The sequence below is a fragment of the Papio anubis genome, unplaced genomic scaffold (assembly GCF_008728515.1).
Source record: "Papio anubis isolate 15944 unplaced genomic scaffold, Panubis1.0 scaffold1930, whole genome shotgun sequence".
Taxonomy (NCBI): domain Eukaryota; kingdom Metazoa; phylum Chordata; class Mammalia; order Primates; family Cercopithecidae; genus Papio; species Papio anubis.
The window spans coordinates 1-9,386 of record NW_022161945.1 but is presented as its reverse complement, the minus strand read 5'-3'; the positions used below and the strand labels follow the sequence as shown (position 1 = coordinate 9,386).

At 42.1% G+C, this 9,386-nt stretch overlaps 1 long non-coding RNA gene across 1 annotated transcript; it reads right to left on the bottom strand.

The window, feature by feature from the left end:
• Positions 1-3,082: 3,082 nt before the first annotated feature.
• On the bottom strand, positions 3,083-5,178 carry LOC103877133. The gene is made up of 4 exons (XR_004181350.1): positions 5,156-5,178; positions 3,942-3,995; positions 3,369-3,494; positions 3,083-3,135 (listed from the first exon to the last, which is right to left on the bottom strand). It is a non-coding gene; the product is annotated as an uncharacterized LOC103877133 (long non-coding RNA).
• Between the last annotated feature and the right edge of the window lie 4,208 nt (positions 5,179-9,386).

The following is a 9,386-nucleotide window of genomic DNA, read 5'->3' as shown; positions in this document are numbered from 1 at the left end:
GGCCAACATCCTGGACATCATCCACATACACAAGGAAGCTCTTACCAAAGTCCTCCTCAGGATGGCCTGTGGTCTGCCTCTTGGCACCCAAGAAGCCCACAGTGCTGTAGGAACTCTGATGCATGGGCTGGAGCCCCAAAGGCAGCGCACAGCCTGCTCCTGAGCCTGCTGCTCATATCCTCTATGTGACTCCATTTGCAGCACAGTTGTTGCACTGAGGCCTGTGCATGCCAGGCAAGGCCAAGCTGGCTCAAAGAGCAACCGGCCACCTCTGCAAGGGTGTGCCAGGAGCAGGTGGAGCAGTCCCCAACTCACTCACTGCCAGTCAGGGTCAATCAGTTATTCTGCCCTGGAAGTAGGGCCCCAGTGCCATCTGCTTTTCCTCAGGCCTCCACTTCATCAGCTGTCAGGTTGTGGTCACTCAGGGTGTGGGAACCTGGCCATCCTTGTTTTCTTGAGTGGGTGAGGTTGGTGGTCGGTCCACCTGCTCCTGGAACACCCTTACAGAGGTGGCTGGTTGCTCTTTGAGCCAGCTTGGCCATGCCTGGCATACATAGGGCCTGAGTACTGACAAGCTGCTCTGACTGAGCTTGTCTTGTCTTGGGCCAAATTCTAAGTCTGGCCAGGGCCACAGAAAGATGAGTCCCCTGGGTGGTAATCCTGGCTGCTGCAGGGGGGTACACGGTGCCTCTCCCATCCCAGGGCTCAGGATGAGGCCCGACTGAGATAGGACCCTTTAGGTATGGGACTTGTGCCCCGGAAGGTGGCCTCTGTCACAAAGGTTGGGTGAGAAGATGTATGGCATGCTGCCGGCTGCCAGGGCTGTTGGGATGACACATTCACCCTTCCTTCCAGGGACCTCAAAGTGACCAGCTTCCCCTTTAAGAATGACTTCCCAATGCCCAGGAGTCATCTGGGGCTGCAGGGCAGCTGGCCACATGCTGCCCTGGCTTCTTCCATGGTGTGCTGGTCACTACCCACCAAGGGGAGTCACATGCAGGCATCATGCAGGGCGCTTGTGTCTGGACCTGCGTCTTGGTTATCATGGAGCCAGACTGGGCCTGGTGACAGGGCCCTGATGGGGTTGTCCTGGTGGTCTTGGGGGTGTCCAGAGGAGATTCAGATTGGAATTGCTGTGAGGATGAATGAGATGACTGTCAGCACAGAACAGGCACCCGGTGCGTGTTTAGGGTTTATCCTTAGTAGCTGCCCAAAGGCCAAAACCACCCACCTGATAGCGACTGTCCCCAAGCCAGGAGGAAGAAGAGAGAGGTGGTCCCACTCAACTGAGTCTGATGAGTCAGCTGTGCTGAGATGTGCTTCTCACGTAGAAAACAGTCCTTCACGCAGAGCCACTCACGGACTCTGCTGTGTGCCTCTAACTGCTCCATAACACAGAGGCGATAGGGGCTCAGAAAGAGTGACATCGTGGGGTGACACAACCTAGCACAACTGGAGCCTGCTTGGGTCAAGAGGGCCCAGAGTCAGTGTCCTCTACCCCTTGAACTGACACGTGTGCATGCAGTGTGTTTGTGCATGTGTGTGTGCCTGTGTGTGTGTGCGTATGTGTGTGTTTGTCTTGCTTCTCTGGCCAGGCTTAGCTTCTACACTCAAGGGAGCACCCAGGTCTCACCACTGTCACCACCAGGGCCCGTGGCCAGCATTAGAGCCTCTACAGGTGCTCTCCAATCTCTGCCTTCCCCATCCATGGGGGTCCTGGAGATGCAGACAAAGAGGGCACCGTGTAGAGCAGAGGGCTGGCACCCTCTCTAGGTGGAACACAGGTCCTGTGTAAAGTTGTAGGTCTGCCAAACAGTGCTGGATTCAACACATAGCTGCCATCTTCTTTGCAGCCGCACTTAGGGTGCCCCAGCTCACCTTCCCTGCAGATGGAGGCAAGGAGACTCCACAGACAAACCCTCTGCCTGAGGTCACACAGTGGCCAGCTGGTCGGAGTTCCTGACCAGCCGCCCTGGAAAAAACCAGATCCTGCGGCAGGGCCCCTAGCCACTCCTCCATTGACCCAGGTCCCTGGCCAAGTCCCAGCGGCCATGTCTTTTGCCAGGCTCACGCCCAGTGGCCTCATGGGCCCAGAACCCCACTGACCAACTTCCACTGGCCACAATTACCCCACTGCCCAGGTTCCCACTGACAAGACCACAATTTCCCAGGTTGCCGCCCCCCCATCCCTCACTGAACAAATCTCCATGGATCAGTCCCCAGCTGACCAAGTCCCCTCTGACCAGGCCCTCACTGACCAAGCTCCAAGCCACTAAGGCCCCACACTGACCAGGCCCCTGGTATACTGTATAGGCCCCACCAACCAGTTTTTCATTGTTTATCTTCCAACCGATCAGGCCCCACTAATAAGACCCCCACTGACCAGGTCCCCACTGACCAGGCTTCCAATGACTAGGTTGCCAGGTCCCCACTGATGAGAACTTTACTGAGGAGGACACCACTATCCAGGCCCCTGCTGATCAGGTACCAACTGACTAGGTCCTAATGACCAGGTCATTTCTGACCATGGTCTACCCACCCGGCCCCTGAGCAGCGCTGCTTAAAGTCTCATTACAATGCCCCCGCTTAGCCCACAGACCCTCCCTCCCTGCATGCATGCCCAGGGGTCAGGCCCTGGGGGTTTTCTTGGGACAAGGCCTCTCCTCCAAGACACAGGGAGAGACAGTCAGCCTCAGGCTCCAGGTAGCCAGCTTCACACTCATCCCCCAAGGCCCTCAGGGTTCATCTCAGAGGAGACAGTGAGGAGGCCTGGCACAGCCTGGAAACCCCATCTACCCTATCCCTGAGTGTCAGAGTGGGAGGAAGGGAGGGACATTTGGCAGACGAGACACCCTGTGCTGCTGGGTCTCCCGGGGCCCTTCCCGCAGAGCCCGATCTAGAGACACAGCACAGAGGCTGCAGGGAGACTAACCCAGAACCCTTGAGGCTGAGTCAGGGACCACATGAGGACTGTCCCCAGACAGCCAGAAGGACCTTTCTTTTTAAGGTTTCTTGCGGCTCCCAGTGGAGATGCCAGCTGTTCTCTGTTGTAACCAGTGAGCATGCTGGGGAGGCTCTGCCATGATTCCCTCAGGGCTCCACCTCTGCTTCTAAGAAAAATCACTCATTCCAGGGCTGAGGCAGGGAAAACACAAGATTATCTTAGAACATTTTGTGCCAGACAGTAAAAAAGTGCTGACAGAGTAACGGGCACAAACCAAAAAGACATAAAGTCAGCTGGAACTGCTCACTTACTGGCCTAATCTTGGGAATTGGAGAGCACCAGAATGTTGAGCTTTTCCTTCTCCCTTATTTATTGGTTTTATTTCTCCATGTAGAACAAATGAAGAGAATCAGAAAATAATCACCTGGCAACCACTGAGTAATAATTGTTCAAACACAAGTCATCCATGAAATGCCAAATCTAGTGTGTTTTGAGGAGTAACCAGATATTTACAGAGCCTCAGATCATCAACACACAAAATACGGTTCAACTACAAAAAGAAAATCATAACATTAGCATGGACAAGCCTGGCAGGTACTCCTTAGGTCTCCTAAGTAATAAAAACTGTGACATGCAAATAAGTCTTCGATGACCTTTACTAAAGAATCAATGATGACTTGGTTGTTTGGCTGTTTAAACAGCTGGCATTTGGGCAATTTGAGTATGTCAAACTCAATAATACTGGTTTTCATCTGCAAGATCCACTTAAAACTGAAGGAGACTGAAAAACATCACTTAAAATACCCTACAAGTTATCTTCATACATAGGATACAAAAATATCCTACTTCAATAAAGATTGTGATGTTGTATATTTTATGAGAAACAATTAAAATGTTGTGAAAATAGCCCAGTAATAAAGTTTTATAATCTTTCATATCACAAAATTTGTCCTTATGATTTTATGGTTAAATATTCTCTTGATTAGATGTGGCTTACCAGTGGATTCTGTAGAAGAAAGTAGACGGGTGACAGTGTCCAACACAGCAACAGCTGGAAAGAAAAACAAAGAATTATGTTCTTTACCTAAAACCCTTTGGTTAGCTCAGTGTGATTTTAAAAACTAAAGAGTTGAGAACTTTATCAGAGTTAATAAGAATGAGAAATATGTATGTACATTTACAATACAAAATTACTATTAAATAATTTACACATGGCATTAAATCTAATTGTGTTTAAATATCAGAGCTTTTTCATTCTTCATTCATCTACTCAACAGACACGTGCTAAGATTCTAGAACCAGCACTAGAATTTCAAGATGAAGATGGTATGGTCCACCTCCCAACAGTCATAAGCTATACCCTAAAAAAACAGACAAGACAATGTCCATATAGAGTCATAGATACACGAGAGGTATACAGCAGGGCACTATTGGAACACACAGAAGGGTCCTCTATCCCACTTTTATGTCAATATCATGGGCTTTCTGGTGGAGGAGATAATATAGCTTGATACCTGAAGGACAAGGAAAAGCTCATCAGAGAGAGGGAAGAGGTGCAGGCAAAGAGCCTGAGGTGGGGAAGAGCCCTGCAGAGTTCCGCTCGGTCCAGTTTGGCGCTAGAGCAAAGGGCAGAGTGCAGTAAGTGGTGAGAGACAAGGTTGAGTAACTTGACAGGAATCACATTGACGTGGGTGTTTTTATTTCATGGTGAAAAAGTTGGAACTTTTCCTGAGAACAGACGTAAGCCAATGACACAGTAAATGACAGGAGATTTAAAATGTCACCTGTCAAGTGACTGCCTAAGGGTTATTGCTCAGCTAAGTATTTCTGAGTGAGTATGAGGTCTGTTGGCCTTCAATCTCTACCAAAACCCTGAGAACTTGATGATGCCTTTGTTTTCTGAGAATCGTTTCAGGGTGCTGGCTGACAGTTCCATGAGGATGGCAAAACTTAACAAAGTGTAGAGCCAGTGAAAAAGAGAGCATAGACTTCTTGGGAATTTTTGAAGCTATGGGATGTGATGAAGTTATGGTGCACAAGGACAGTCTTCTCTGTGGAAGTTTTTGTTTTCACATCTTTCATTAGATGTGCGTGAGAGAAAAATACTTAACGTGGTATCTACCAACCCAACAATGAAAAGGAATGCCATTTGTTATTAAATGTTATTTCTAAAATAAACCTAAATTTAAGGAATAAATTTTGGCAACATACTTCTCTTTGTTTCTCTATTTGTTCTACACAGTCCGGCTCCATCTAAAATAAGTGAAAATAATAATAACATTTAAGTTAAACAAGAAACATTATCATGAAAATAATATATTTACTACCATGTAAAATTGTGTTTTAGTATTTTTCATGGACTGACATACCTTAGGTTATTTCAAAAGAAAATAATCACATACATAAAGTAAATTTTCTTATTTTAATTTAGATAACAGAGAATGTATCTGTGTAACACTGCTTAGAGAAACTGGACAAAAATACAGTTAATATTAGTCTATTGCATATACATGATTTTAGAAAGGTGGTGTTTATTAGTACAGTTGCTAAAATTTGAATGGCCAGGCGTGGTGGCTCATGCGCGCCTGGAAACTTGTGGGATTTGAGAGCATTCAAGGTGGAAGATCACGCGGGTCAGATTGAGACCATCCTGGCCAAGAAGAGGAAACCAGTCTCTACTGTGGTCACACAAAAATCAGCTGGGCATGGTGGCACACCTATAGGAATCCAGCTAATGGGGAGGCTAAGGGCAGGAAATTGTCAGGACAGGGATTGAGGTTGCAGTGAGCCAATATTGCACCACGGCAACAGAGTGAGTATTCTGTTCAATAAAGAAGAAAAATTCAAAGTCATCTTTTGCCAATGAATGCATTTCTTTTGAAATTTTAGCAAAACTCTGTCTTATAAAAGTTTAACTGTTTTTAATTCAATAAATTTTATCTTTTAAAAGAAATTTTATTCTCTACTTAAGAGACACTCAACTTTTTACTTGTAAATTTTTCTTTTCTTTTTCTAGTTTAGATTTCTCAATTAAGGTGGTACCTGAGGAGTGTTTTCCTAAAGGTATATAAGGCATGCTAAGATTTGGAGTACAATTGAACCCATCACACAGGTAGTAGTGAGAGCATATGACCCAGTAAGTAACCCCTGGCTAAATTCTGTCCTCCCGTTTTATTTCTCTCTCATAGTGTCTATTATTCCCATGTTTATGAGTACAAAAATCTAATGTGTAGCTCCACATGAGTGGAAAGCAGGAGATATCTGTTTCTGCTCTCATGCTAGTTTGAGAGGGTAGTAGATTACAATGTCGTGATTTATCCACGCTGCTGCAAAAGGACTGGATTTTGTTTTACTTATGGCTGCAAAGTATTCCATTACATTATAATGAATTTCATTACTTGGGAGGCTGAGGCAGGAAAATCGTTTGAACCTGGGAGGTGGAGGTTATGAGTTTAGATAAAGCATGATGACTCCAGCCTGGGACAACAGAGGGAGACACTGTATTAAAAGAAAAGAAAAGAAAAGAAAAAGGTGGTAGTATGCACCACAACTAAACTAGAATTAATTAGAGAGAGTGTTTCAAAGCATCTTCTAAGGTATATCGTCAGTTATTAGGTACACATGCAAATTTCTAAAACCTAACTAAAATGCAGCTTTAAAGACATTTTAAATGTGTCAGCTGAATGTCATGTATTGAATAAAGTTACAAATGTAAGTAGCTCTTGAAAAATGAGAGCTCAGAATTAAAAATGTAAAGTTTCCATTTCCTTTCTGTGTGCTAATAGAAGAACACTATGATCTTTACTTAAATACGCATAAGTCAACAGAACAACCTAGTATCACCAAATTTACAAAGAAGAATTGAGGTTTAGAGAAATGAAAGCCAAAAAGAGAAACGGTCACATAAACTAACCCCAGTCAAGGTTAGTTCTTTTGCAGTTATTTGAAGTCTATGGTTTGAAGTAGGAATTTGATGGCATTTTAGGGGAATATATTTGGTTATCCTCTCATCATAAGATTTCCAACACAAGGTGGACTTCTGGTTCTCTGTAGGAAGAGCTGAGAAAATTTTCATCCGCCTTTTTCCATAAGGAGTTTGGTGCTGAATTCATATTACATATTTTCTTATTCTGGATCTGTAAAGATAGCAAAGACAAATGGTCAGATTTCATTTTTCCTTAAATGATTCTTAATGACTTGCAGTTTTAAAACGTTGCCCTGAGAGAACCAAAGTACCTAATTAAACGGTAAGTTTTTGCCAATCAAGATGTGTGACAGCATACCCTATTGTAAAGTACTATAGTTTGTAAAATCATCAAAGAAGCACCCGTGTTTCTAAGGTAATTTACACTGAACAAGCAGAAGTTCAACAAAGTAGGATAGGGGAGAAATCATGTCAAGTGTGATGCGTACAGCTCACCAGGTGAAATCCTAAGGTTTCTAAAATGGTTCCATGACTTTGTGAGGATCTTAAAGATCCATTAGAAATACTTGTATTTAAAGGGTAACTATGCGGGAAAATGAATATGTTGATTTGTTTGAGTATAAGAACCATTTCACTGGAAATCATTATATCAAAACATCATGTTGTACTCCTTAATGTAGGTTAAGAAAACTAAAATGAACCAAAAATCTAGGAATAGTTGTGTTTAGTATAGAAATTTTAGGTTTCACCCTTGCACATTTCACCCATTATCTAGGAATAATTAAGCATTTGGCACTGAGGAAGAACTCAGAGCAACAGCTCCTGGGAGAACTAGACGGTGTGGTTGGGGATGTGGGCACCCAAAGCAAAGGTTAGCTGCAATTAGCCCCAGCACTGTGACCAAGGCACTGGAGTAGGGGGCTTGTTCTTTCTGCCTTCCACACAAATCTTCAGGCTGAACAAGGTGTTACTTTTTAACCACTTTGTGAATTACACTTAAATTCCTTTTTGATATTCCCTTGCCTCATTAAGGATGCCTTCTGTAACACTTGAAAAATGTTACACAAATAGTCTTTTCTTGAGATAATTCTATTGATAATACTAAAAATCACAATTAAAAACGATTGTGCCCAGAGTAGCAGTGCCACTCGACACTTTGGGTGTAGGTTGTGATCTACTGAAAAATAAATTAAACTCATTAATCTTTCTATTTAGGGAAACTCTGACAAGTAATTTTATAACAAGATCACTTCAAATTATAAAACTTCAAAAATACTTAGTGACAAAAACTAACAGATCAGATTAACTACATGAGATTTTTCAGGGGAAAAAAGTCAAGGCAGAAGCAAAAATAGAAATGGGACAGAAATTATCCTTGACTAATATTTTAAAGGTAAATTATTTACTAACATTATTTTCCAAAATTACATTATCAAATTAGCATTCAATTTCGTATTCAATCTCCCAGTTTATCCACAAAAATTATAAAGCTTTTAAAACAAATTAATGAGCTTAAGTTCATTTCCTACAAGTGTATGTTTTCACTTACTTCGTTATTTTTTTTGACATGGAATTGTTAGCTTTCAATGCTGCTGCAAAGGCTTCCTTATATTCTTCCAATTCGGTTGTAACCTCTTCATAAGCAGTTTTCATTTCGGAGAATTTACATTACACATCTTTAAGTGTGAGTTCCTTCTTATTTAGTGAAGCCATGTTATCCTTGCTTAACTGCTCCAATTGTTTTTCATATTGTGCTTGTGTCTAAAACAAATGAAAAGAATACACTTTTAAAACAATTATAACCTAATTACCATATGCTTTTTGCCTTTCATTTTGAGTCAGTGATTCAAAGAACAATTTTGAATATGTTAAAAAAAGAGGTTGAAGCTTAACATATTTTTCAGCATTATCAAGAAAACTAATAACTGAATTCAGAATTAAGTCTGATTTATACAAATTTGCAATCATAATTATGTTACTGTTAATGTAATCTGGTCATACAAAAAGTAATAGAATCCATTCATAATTTTAAAAAGTGATCAAAGAACATTGTAGCTTAAGACCAATTCAAAAGTATCACATAATTTCTAAATCACTATTTTTTGTTATGCCAACTGGTCTTAATCATCAAATGACGCCATAGTGAGAATCATTACTCTGAAAGATTGATCTTGTTATAGTAATAATGGAAATTTAAATGTTTAAAAGAAAAAACAGATGCCATTTTTTTCTAGAACTCTACAAAGCAAATTGCTACAAGAGAGGCAGAAGAAACACAATATATACATATCCAAAATACAGTTTGCAGTGAAATAAATGAAAGCACATTACAGATAAACTTACCTGATTTAAAAAACTAACCTGTAAATGGATTTCTTCTAATTTTTCTACTGCCTGCATTGCCTTTTTATCTAGCTCTGATTTATATTCTTGTACTTTGCCAAGTTCTACCATATTGTTTTCCATATGGGTCTTAAGATTTAATATTTGTTCTTTCAACATCTTTTTATCCTCCTC